Source organism: Protopterus annectens, chromosome 1.part2 (genome assembly GCF_019279795.1).
Source record: "Protopterus annectens isolate FY-2018-M chromosome 1.part2, PAN1.0, whole genome shotgun sequence".
NCBI lineage: Eukaryota > Metazoa > Chordata > Ceratodontiformes > Protopteridae > Protopterus > Protopterus annectens.
Window position 1 is genome coordinate 1,185,238,823 of NC_056727.1, and position 12,841 is coordinate 1,185,251,663.

Genomic DNA, 12,841 nt, shown 5'->3' on the forward strand with positions numbered 1-12,841 from the left:
AGCTAGAATTATTCTATCAATACCTACCTGTTGAGAATATCTTTTTTCATTTCTACTTTACTGAATTGTAATATGCTGTTATTGTTTTTACTTTCATTCCTTATTTTTCTCTTAAATAAGTATTTCATTTCTTAATGTATGGAACCATATAGCTAGTATATTATTTACTGGTTCATACAGCTTATCCTCACTGCATTGTTATGACTGCTGGCATCTACTATTTTTCATGAAAAACAGAATGACTGCAAACTACTATAATTTAAGATGTTGCCTGGTTTACTAGAACAGTGCTCACTAGCTGAGACTTTGATACTAGACTGTAGTAGTTGGAGGCAGCATCTCCCATAAACACAGGAAAGTGGTATTGTCAGTAGACTGGAATGAGGAACTCCACTTGGGAAATATTGTATGTGCATAGATTACAGATAGTTTAGCAATATCTCAATTACATTTGGTAAAATTACAGTAGATGGCACTTGGCTCATACTGAATTGGGTAAACTTCTGGGAAGGCAGGGATTATAGCCTTGTTCCTTAACCTTATGTAGTAAAACTTGTTTGCACGTGGCAGGCATTTTGATATAATCTGAACTAGGAGGCTATATTTGTCAGGCACTATTCAGGACAGTCACTGCCTTGATCCCTGATTAAAGCTTTGTAACCCCTGCACAATGTTACATGTCTGTCTTGAATTTTAATGATATAAAAGAATGGGGCACTTGGATAGAAAAGAAATAACTAGTACACATACTCATAATGCACATACACTGACTCAAAACTGACCCATGCATACATACATACGTGCACAGACACACATACACTCACTCACATGACCATACTTATCAAAATTCTGCTGTTTGGCAACATCCACATTTGCCAAACTATAGATTCAACAAAATGCACATTCGATAACTTACACATACTAGCAACATTTCAATAAAACACGTGTTTAATGTATTAGGGTGAGGCCATGGATATTTTTTATGGTGGTTACAAAGATACGTGCTCCATTTGCAAATATGGTTCATGATGGATTGCCTTCACTCTGAGGTGGGATAACCATATAGTACGACTTATTGTACATGAAGTGATGTGAACCAGGGTACCTTCATTTACCTTTGCTTTATCTGAATACAAATGTTAAAATGATACAGAAGAATGCCTGTATATATTATTGCTACTTATCTTCCCCTCCCATTCAGATGTTGCTGTTGTAGTCCTTTAATTCTGTTTTCTTTTTTTTTAGTATCGGATGCTCAGGTATCTAAATCTCTTTACACCACCAGGCTGTTCCAGTTTTGTTCAATGCATAAAGCCTTTTGTCACTTAGGCTCATTGCACTGTTACCTAGTTTTAAGAACCTGTTTTAGGAATGGCTTACTTTTTAAGATTTATTGTCTGCAACACCTGCAATGTTATATAAAGTAGGCTAAGCTCCATCTGCATGATTCCCATCAGTCCGCTTTCATTCTTTTAATGCATATGCTTAGTTTGAGTTCTGTTTGATTTTTATCTTGTAAACATTAACATGGATGTTAATGCATTTTGGCATTTGAAGTTTGCAATAATTCTTAAAAATCCACAGGATATTTAAAAGTATAGCATAAATTATAGTCCATTTCAGAAGTAATACATTGCAAATAATTTAGTAAGCTATAAATAAAGTTTCTTAAAATTAAATGCACAAAACCTTACAAAATTATTAGGCTAATAAATCTTCTTAACTATGCTTTAGTTCAGAAAGGTCATTGCAAGGTTAGCATGATGTGTACACCTGGCAGTTACCTTTCCACATGCAGAGACACCCAGCCTTGCTGTAGTGCTTTAGCAGAAGAAGAGTAATACCACAGTGTGGTGAGCTGTCTCTGCAGCTCTGTTAGATTCTAATCCACATGCACTACAGTACTTTAGCGGAAGAGGAGTAATACCACGGTGTGGTGCGCTGTCTCTGCAGCTCTGTTAGATTTAATCCACATGCACTACAGTGCTTTAGCGGAAGAGGAGTAATACCATGGTGTGGTGCGCTGTCTCTGCAGCTCTGTTAGATTTAATCCACGTGCACTACAGTGCTTTAGTGGAAGAGGAGTAATACCATGGTGTGATGCACTGTCTCTGCAGCTCTGTTAGATTTAATCCACATGCACTACAGTGCTTTAGCAGAAGAGGAGTAATACCATGTTGTGATGCACTGTCTCTGCAGCTGCGTTAGATTCTAATGAGGCTTTCCAGAAGAGAGGCATATGCTTATTAGCCATGTGGTCTCCTCTGAAACTGCCAGTGATAAGGCACACAGCCAAACATGATTCAGTGAATTGCTCAGTTGGAAAAATTGACATGGCCATTTCAGGCCCCTTGCAGTAATGAACACAGCCAATGACCTTGTTTTTCCATCAGTGTAGATAAGTGATGGAGAGTTTACTAGTTAGTTTAAGGTGTGTGAGAGTGTGTGTATGTGAGGGGCTGCGTGTATAAGTGCATTTGTGAATGTGGGTCTGCCTGGGAGGTCCCAGTAGGGGGTGTTAGTGAGGGTGGGTAATTTACCTCTTTGTGTGTATGTGTTTGTGCTGGTTAATGATGGGATAGGTTAGCTCTTTTGTGTGTGTGTGTGTGTGTGTGTGTGTGTGTGTGTGTGTGTGTGTGTGTGTGTGTGTGTGTGTGTGTGTGTGTGTGTGTGTGTGTGTGTGTGTGTGTGTGTGTGTGTGTGTGTGTGTGTGTGTATGTGTGTAGGCTGGAGTGATTGTCAAACTTCCACACACCCTTACACAAGCAGGCAAAGCCTACAACATTGGGTCAGGGTAACATTAGCCACCAGGGATATCTCTTTAGCATCATGACTTAATGGCACTTTGGGGCAGGGGACTAACTAGACACCAGGGTACAACTTTGATATTTTGTTGCTTAGTGGCATTTAAATCTAATGCACATGAGGGTGAGGGAAACACTAGACATCTGTGAATAAGACTGAAGATGTGAGACAGTGGAATACTAGCCACTGGAGAGTACACTTACATCATATGCCTTAATGGCACTTACACAGATCTTGGGCCAAGAGAAACACTAAACACCAGGGATGCATAACACTTACATAGAACCTGGGACAAGTGGAACACTAGATACAAGGGATGCTCTGTATAGTGTGTCTTAAAAGAAAACTCCACCCTCTTATACAGTTTAATTCAATCATTAAGTTCTTTTCTCCCTACAGTATGGTTCCAGCATTGTGTAATTGTGTATGCACCAGAAACCTGCTTGTACTTGTTAAAACTTTTATTTCCTTGCATTGGCATATCGCCTACTCAGAGGTGATCTCTGCCTAACATACAAAGCTATGTCAAACCCAGAGCTGCTGGACATGCTCCACTTAAAGAAATCACAATCCCTCTGAGCTACATGCTCTAGGGACCTAAACCTTGTCACCACAATAAACAGAAAATGCTGGAGGGATAGAATCCTGTCCCAGAGACTTCCCATACTCTAGAACAGACTACCTATCTATGTCAAACAGAGCTCCTCATTAACACTCTTCAAGAAATATCTTGATGATTGGATGGGTAATAGGAAATTCACCCCGGGATCACTTCTGTGGTTCTGCTTGACAGGGGCACAGGAAAATAATTTTCTTGGGTGGCGAAAGCCAGGGTACCTTTTTGGCTAGGCTTGTATAGGCCCTAGGGCCAATAGCCTAGTACCTGCCTATGAACCTATGAACCTATGGAATCAAAAGAAGGGAACCCCTACCTACTTTTTTTTTAAAACTCAACTTCTCACACACTTTGCAGAGAAATTTGTCTCCAACTGCATGACATATCATAGACACAGTTACATCTGTAGTTTACCCTGTCAGGTACTGCTGTCAGTCTTAGATGGGCAATTTATCCTGCTGATGTCAGGAACACAGCGGCTGATATAAAAAAGACAGAAAGCTGTGGAATTGTTTCCACTGTTTTTATTGCAGAGGGGAGGAGAACTTAACACTCCTCTTTTATAGCAAAACAAAGCAATTAGATCAGTCAGGGGTTTAAAGGCAATTGTCAACTCTTCTGACAAATTTACACAAGCAGCAACACAGCATTGAAATGCTAAGCTTTAAATGTTATTTATAATACTTTATGTGTTAAGATAACTTAAATGTAGTATCAACGATTTCTGTGACATTTATAAGATCTCTTCTGTGTCCCTACTAGACAGAGGCACAGTAAGCTAACCTTAAAAGGGCTATCTTCTGTGACCTACTATATAGAGGCACAGTCAAGCAATCTAACAGGGTGGTGAAAGCCAAACACACTCTGGCTAGGCTTATAAATGCCCTAGGGCAGATAGCCTAGTATCAACCTATGAACCTATGAACCTAAAAAAAAGTCAGTAAATATTTTTTTTTTGTAAAGTATAAAAACAGTTACCATTTTCAAGCCACTCACCCCTCCCACACACACAGGCCAGAACTGCAGAAAGAGTCAGGTGGCAACCCTATCAACTAGGTGCACTGATACTGTTCATAAAAAAGGTATTTTAGCTTTCTGTGACATCCTTCCAGAGGGGGATGCATATCTGGTACATGCAAATCCATTGTAAGAGATTCCCACCGACTCTGAGTCAGTCTTTACGTTGTCAGAGTGCAACCATAATATATAGCCAAATTTAATTTAACATACATTTACTATGTGTCCTTGCATTAAGATCACTAAGAAAAGGAAATCAGAAGTACTTAACTGTGTTTAAATTCACACACACACACACACACACACACACACACACACACACACACACATATGCTTTCGTACACATGTACTGTATATACATAGACATAGGGCAGGATTCACGAAGGCTTACACGGAGTTTAAGAGTAGTGTAAGCCTCCGTGTAAGCCTCCCGATCCAGGAACAGCCCAAACCTCCGTGTAAGAGACAGCTAAAATGTCTCTTACACGGACTGGGTGTGGAAATGCTCAATACCTCATTTGCAGCTCAAAGATATGCAAATGAGGTATTTGAGCGATCCCGGAAGCCCAAAGCAGTCCATGTAACGGACATGTTAGCTGCAGAAATGTACTCATCTGACAACTGAGTACATTTCTGCAATATTGACAACGGAGCTATGTCAGCTCCAAATAAAGGGTGCATATGTTTCATTTAGCATGCCAATGGCCAAATATGTGGCCACTGGCATTAAAAAGTGTTGCAAAATTATTTAAAATAACTTTTTTTTTTTTCGTGGGATTCTGATGTTTAACTGCAGCGCACACCCGCGCAAATGTGGTGCGCTGCCTAAAAGTGAAAACCAAAGCTTATAAGCCCACAAGTGTGGGTTTTATGTATTACATGGAATGACAATGCAGGGACTAGCAGACCAAAAACAATATGGCCTCCGTGTAGTGGTTGCCAAGGGGGGGGGAGCTCCGTGTAAGAGATGTAACTAAGCATTACTAGGCAATCCTATGTAAATGAGGGTTACAATACTGAGTCACACTGCCACATAGGTAATGAGCACTTTCCGAGTAGTGTAAGAGTTACAGAAGGGGGAGGAATAGAGTAAGAGGTAGGTGACATCACGGGGGGGGGTGATAGAAATAAATGTATCACATTGGAGGGCAGTGTAACATGACAGATGACGGACAGACATCAGGGAGAGAGGTGTGTCCCAACAGAACACTAGGAAAGTCAAGAAATAGAGGGTGCACACTATCCCTACACTCAAACTTTCTTGATATACGTGCATGTGCGCGTGTGCGCACGTGTAAGGCAGGTTCAACCTGTGGGAGCATGTTGCAAACCGTTTACAACGGTTTGCGCGGGCGTGCACATGTGTAAGGCTGTGTGCGCATGTTTTACCATGAATCAGCCACGTTCACACCGTGTAAGGATGTGTGCATGCATTTAAGCAACTGTGAGCGTGCTTAAGCTAGTGTGCACATTGCTCCCCCTGAGGAAACAGAGAAGAAAAAGGAAACAACCAGAATACAAGGAAGCTGCCAGAGGAAACTGCTGGAGTTAATTGGTGCGAACAATTGGAAGCAGGCAATTACACAGGCAGTCTAGAAGCCCAACCCAGCACTTAAAACACTGCAAACAGCAGTGCAGGGTGTTTCTCTCAAGAGATACTGCAAGAAAAGAGTAAGCTATCAGAATTGAAAAGTGAAAAAAGCTGAACTCAGAGCAGAAATGCTAGTGGCTGCCATAGCTGTTATAATCAGGCATAGGTGAATTGCTGAGGGTGGTGACAATGCAGATGCTGACAGACAACCCAGAGTGAGGAGAAGGAGAAGAGTATACAGGCCCAGGGTCACCTACCATGGGTTACATGAGCTGGAGATAGTAGCTCACTACAGAGTGGACAGAGACCTTCTGCAGCAAATTGTTGAGCTGTGCAGGCCACGTCTCACACACAGAACTAACAGAGAGGAACCCATCCCAGTGGAAACCAAGGTATGTGTTGGCCTAAGAATACTAGCAACAGGTACCTTCCAGAGACCAACTGGTGATATGATGGGGATATCACAGGCATCAGCCTTCAGGGTACTGCACCAGTTCCTGGATGCCATGTCAGCACATGTCAGTGATCATGTATATTTCCCCAATGCCCGTGAGGTTGTGGCCAGCAATATGCACCTCTTCCAGCAAATAGCGGGATACCCTGAGGTAGTGGGTGCAATAGACTGCACGCACATATGCATCAAAGCACCAGCCGGTGAGTGGGGTAGAGCCTATATTAACCGCAAGGGATTCCCCTCCATCAACTGCCAGGTCGTGTGTGATACCCAGGCATAATAATGAATGTGTGTGCTGGCTGCCCTGGGAGCTACCACAATTCCCATATCTGGCATCTGATGCAGCTGTACCAATCATTTGCCAGTGGGGACTTCCCACATGGACACCTAGTGGGGGATGCAGGTTATGCACTTGAGCCATGGCTGATGACACCCATCAGAAATGCACACACACCTGAACAGGAACACCATAATGAGGCACACGCACAAACACGTAATGTCATAGAGCATGTGTCTGGGCTGCTCAAGTCACGGTTCCGGTGTCTAGACACATCTGGTGGAGCCTTGCAGTACACACCAACTACATGTACCCAAATGATCATGATATGTGCTATGCTACATAATATGATCCTGCGGAAACAGCTGCAGCAGGACCAGCATAGGGCTGGGCCAAACACACCCCCACCATTGTCAAGGCCACCACAGGCAGCGGGTGACTCAGAGGAGGAACAACCTGACCTTGCCCCAGTAGGCAGAAGGAGGCGTGCCCAGTATGCCCTGGCCTTGGCAAAGAGGCAACGCATAGCACATACACTGGCTCAGTAGGAACACTGGGACTGATACCCGCTCCGACTCACTCATATAGTAACAGGGATGCCTAACATGACACAACCTGCTTCCAAACATGTACAGGGAGTGTAGTATGTGCATCTGACAGAGGCAGCTCTGCAGCACCACCTGAGGCATGAAAGCTATGTGTTAAGTAATGTAACACCATGTACCATATGCACACCTGAGGACCCTGACTAACATCCACCCTCACCAGTCATGAACCACAAAAACACAAACCCACCTTCATAGGTACCACAAGGGATAGGAACCTAGATGTAATGCTACCCAATGCCAGAAGTATAAACAGCAAGATGCATGCAGTGTAAACGCACACAGTATAGAGAATATAGATATCAGTGCTGTAATAGAAAACTGGGTCAAAGCCCACATCAGCACCCTAACACTACCAAGTCACACCTCATACAGTGATGTACAGCTACAAAACATGGAACAAGCTACAAAACGAGGGTGACTAGCAATAAATGTCATGGATAACCACACCCCCATGTTGGTACCACAACAAAAAGCAGCATGGATTAGCCATGGTCCAATACCAATGGTTAAAACTGCCTACCACTATATAGCTTGCTGCAGACCACTGTCCTAATAGCAGGAACTGCACCAGGCCTATGTTGGCATACATGAAGATATCAAGCCCCCCAAACCACATTATATTGCTTGACTGAAAATACCTACACATACACCATAGTGTCCTAGTGTCATAGTTTACTACTAGGCTATCTACCCTAGTGCATTTATAAGCCTAGCCATAGTGATGTGGCTATTGCCACCCCTTATAGTGGTAATAAGTGTACAGAATAGATTCTGAATATTGTGCCTCTGACTTAGTGACACATTATGACCCCTTTACCTAATCGAATTAATTGACTGTGCCTCTGTCTAGTAGTGACACAGCGAGGACCCCTGGGGTAAACCTACGATCTCACATCCACTTGTCCAGATTTCTCTTGAAGATAATCAGTGAGGGTCTCTGTCTAACATGAACTGGGATTCTGTGCTAGAGTGTGAGAAGCCTCTGAGTTATGAATCTGTCCCTCCAGCATGTCCTATACATGTATGTGCTGAGGTTCAAATCCTTAGCTCTCATGGTTCTGGTGGATTTGGATTGCTTGCAGTGGAGCATGTCCACCAAATCCTGATTGGACATGGTCTTGTATGTCAGGCATAGGTCACCTGTAAGTAGGCGGTATGCTACTGAATAAAGCTGGATTTCCTTTAGTCTGGAAGCATATGACATGTGTTGTAGACCCATGATCCTCCTGGTAAGGTACGTTTGGGGTCTCTCCAGCTGTTGCAAGAGCTGGGTGAGGTACATACCAAATGGGGCTTTGTATTCAATCATGGGCCTGATAAGGGAGAAGTATAGGGGTACAATGACCTCCTTTGATCTAGATGGACATGATAAGGTGGGCAAGTCAGAAAGTCTTTCTAACCACCTTGGCAACATGGGTGTCAAACGAGAGGTCACTATCTACATGGGTCCCCAGGTGTCTGATTTGTTTGCTGTGCTCAGTGGGTCGCTGTCTATGTATTGATTTGTGGGTACTATGTTCCTCCCAAAGGGGATGACTACACATCAGTTGCATTCAGTTTCAGGCCATGATTCTGGCACCAGCTATCTGTTTTTGTGAGGGCATTCTGTAGGATGTGTGTGCGCCGGCTGATGTATTCACTATGGTGCCTAAGTTGCAGTCATCTGCAAACTTTGTCAGCCACAACCCTCCTATGTTTGCTTCCACATCTGAAAAGTAAATGCCAAATAAGAGGGGTCCCAGGACAGATCCTTGTGGGACACCACTTGTGACTGGCTTTGAATCTGACAAGGCACCTGCAATGTTGAATTTATGGGTTCTGTTTCTTAGCCATTTTGCAACCTATCCTGTGACATATGGTGTTATATTTCAGCTGTTGAGCTTGTCTATGATGCATGAGTGGGGTATTGTGTCAAAGGCCTTAGCCAAGTGCAGCTAGGCTGTGTGGACCGCTTAGCCCTCATCAATGGCCCTACTGACAGTTTCAAAATAGTCAACTAGGAGCAAAAGGCAGGATCTGCCCTGTACACAGCTGAACTGGGTGGGATCAAGGGTCTGTAGGTCACCAATGTCTCTGTTTAATAGCTCCATAATGATACTTTCCATAGCTTTGCAGACAAGGCTGGTTAAACTTGCGTGGAGGTAGTTCCCAGGGTCTGTGGAGGGTCTGTTATGGGTAGACAGAGGCACAGTATACTAAACATGACATATGTCATGGCAAACTACACATATAATGTGTCAAAGGACAAACACACTCTCTGACTAGCATTAGAAATGGCCTAGGGCACATCGGTAGTGTTTGCCACTGTACGCCTATGTTGTGGAATACACTACTGATGTTGGACGAGGCTGTTGTAAGTAGTTAATATCTGAACATAATGCAACATGGTCAGATAGGTTCATAGGTTTATACTAGGCTATCTGCCCTAAGGCATTTATAAGCCTAGCCCAGAATTTTGTGGCTTACGCCACCCCTTATATGGAAACAATACTGTGCCCATTAGTTTGCTGTGCCTCTGTCCAGCAGTGACACAGAGACGATTCCCGGGGTAAACCTACGATCTCCCATCCACAGGTCAAGATTCCTCTTGAACAGAGCCAGCGAGGTGCTCTGCCTCACATGGACTGGGATTCTATTCCACAGCATAGGGAGTCTCTGAGTGATAAATCTATCCCTCCAGCATGTCCTATTTATATCCCTGCTAAGGTTTAAGTCACTTGCCCTAGTGGTTCTGGTGGATTTGGATTTTGTGAGGTGGAGCATGTCTATTAATTCCTGGTTGGACATGGCCTTGTATGTCAGGCACATGTCACCTCTGAGCAGACGGTATGCAACTGAATAGAGCTGTAGTTTCTTCAATCTGGCAGCATATGACAGGTGTTGGAGTCCCTTTATCCTTTTGGTGAGGGACTTGTGGGGTCTCTCCAATTGCTGCAGATGTCGGGTGAGATACATCCCGAATGGGGCACTGTACTCGATCATTGGTCTGATAACTGAAGAGTACAGGGGAACAATGACCTCACTAGATCTGGATGTGAATCCCTTCATGATCAGGTGGGCAATGTAGAAGGTCTTTCTAACCACTTTAGCAATGTGAGTGTCAAAAGAAAGGCCACTGTCAACCTGGGTCCCCAGGTCCCTGATAACCTCTTCTGTGCTTAGAGGATTGCCACCTATATGGTAGCTTGGGGTTACCTTGCTTTTCACAAAGGGTATGACTATACATTGTTTGGCATTTAACTTCAGGCCATGGCTCTGGCACCAGCTATAAGTTTCCGTGTGTCCCTTCTGAAGGATATCCATGTCTGATGCACCTTCCACTATGGCGCCCAGTTTGCAGTCATCTGCAAACCTTGTCAGCCAAAGTCCTCCCATGTTGGCCTGTACCTCTGAGAAGTAGATGCCGGACAATAGGGGGCCAAGGACCGAGCCCTGTGGGACACCAGCTGTGACTGGCTTGGAGTCCGACATAGCGCCAGCAACCCTAACCCTGTGGGTCCTGTCCTTAAGCCAGTTTGCAACCCATCTTGTAACATATGGGTTTATATTTAAGTCGGTAAGTTTTCCCACAATACCTGAGTGGGGTATTGTGTCAAAAGCCTTTGCAAGGTCAAGGTAGGCTGTATGGACTGCCTTTCCCTCATCAATGTCCTTGGTGACTGTTTTGAAGAAGTTGACCAAGTTCAAAAGGCATAATCTGCCCTTGACAAAGCCAAACTGGGATGGGTCCAATGTCTGCATGTCCCCTATATCTTTGTTTATGAACTGAATTATGATCCTCTCCATAGCTTTGCAGACTAGACTTGTTAAGCTTATCGGGCGGTAATTACCAGGGTCCATAGAGGCACTGCCTTTGTGCAGATGTGCACAACTGGACCCTAACCATGTTGTTGTGCTCACTATGGAAATGTAAAGCAGTGATAGGACTAAAGCCCAGGATACTGTCCACCAACCACTACACTACACAGTACTACAGTGTTAGATCAGTATGAACAGATGTTGACAATTGTATGCAAAGTATCCCATGCAAAACCTGCAGGCACAGTATAATCCCTGTTGTGTTCACACAAAAAGCATTTGGACAGTAACTACACAACATGACACAGAACACACAACCATAAACAGCAGATATTTGTTGAAGTTCACACACATCCACAAATGTGATGGGCTGCAGAGTTCAACATATGGAAAGCTCACACTGGGCATGCTCACACACTTTGATAAATGAGACATCTTTCACACAACATGCCATGGGAAGGCTGAACTGGGCATGCTCACACACTTAGTCCAAATATCAGTTTAGCATTTTGCCACATATATCTGGTATATGTACGTGTGTATGAAAGGAAGATCCCTTTTGGCAACTGTGAAAACACATCACAGGATGCCCATTCCCCTTTCTAAACACTGATGATGTCAGCACCCTATAAGTATATCAGGAGAAAGGAAACCTCCCAGTAATGCAAATAGTGCGCTCTGCTAATGCGTCCGTCTCTAGTGTCATAACATAGTTAGGTAGGGGTTTGAATACAGCAAGTTATTGTGAGGGGGGTTAGTGTGTGTGTATGAAAGGAAGATCCTTTTTGGCAACTGTGAAAACACACCACAGGATGCCCATTCCCCTTTCTAAACACTGATGATGTCAGCACCCTATAAGTATATCAGGAGAAAAGACATCACCCAGTAATGCGAATTGCACGCTCCGCTAATGCGTCCGTCTGTAGTGTCATAACATAGTTAGGTAGGGGTTTGAATCCGGTAAGTGTGTGTGAGGGGGTTTAGTGTGTGTGTATGAAAGAAAGATCCCTTTTGGCAACTGTGAAAACACACCACAGGATGCCCATTCCCCTTTCTAAACACTGATGATGTCAGCACCCTATAAGTATATCAGGAGAAACAGCATCTCCCAGTAATCCGAATAGCGCGCTCAGCTAATGCATCCATCTCTAGTGTCATAACATAGTTAGATAGAGGTTTGATTCCAACAAGTGGCATGTGTGTGTGAGGGGGGAAAGGAAGATCCCTTTTGGCAACTGTGAAAACACACCACAGGATGCCCATTCCCCTTTCTAAACACTGATGATGTCAGCACCCTATAAGTATATCAGGAGAAAAGGCATCTTCCAGTAATACCAATAGCGCACTCTGCTAATGCATCCACCTCTAGTGTCATAACATAGGTAGGGTAGGGGTTTGAATCCAGCAAGTGTGTGTGAAGGGGGGTTAGTGTGTGTGTAAATGTGTACGCAAAGAACATCCCTTTTGGCAACTGGGAAAACACACTACAGGATGCACATACCCCTTTCTAAACAATATCACAATTATTTATGGCTTCTGATTCCAGACATGTCACGTGTGTTTTGCTCACACAGAATGCCCATGTATGCGGGTTGTTTCTCACAATAATGCATGACATTGATTAAACCAGTTATGGCAATGCACACATGATGTATGTGTGTGCCAAATACACATA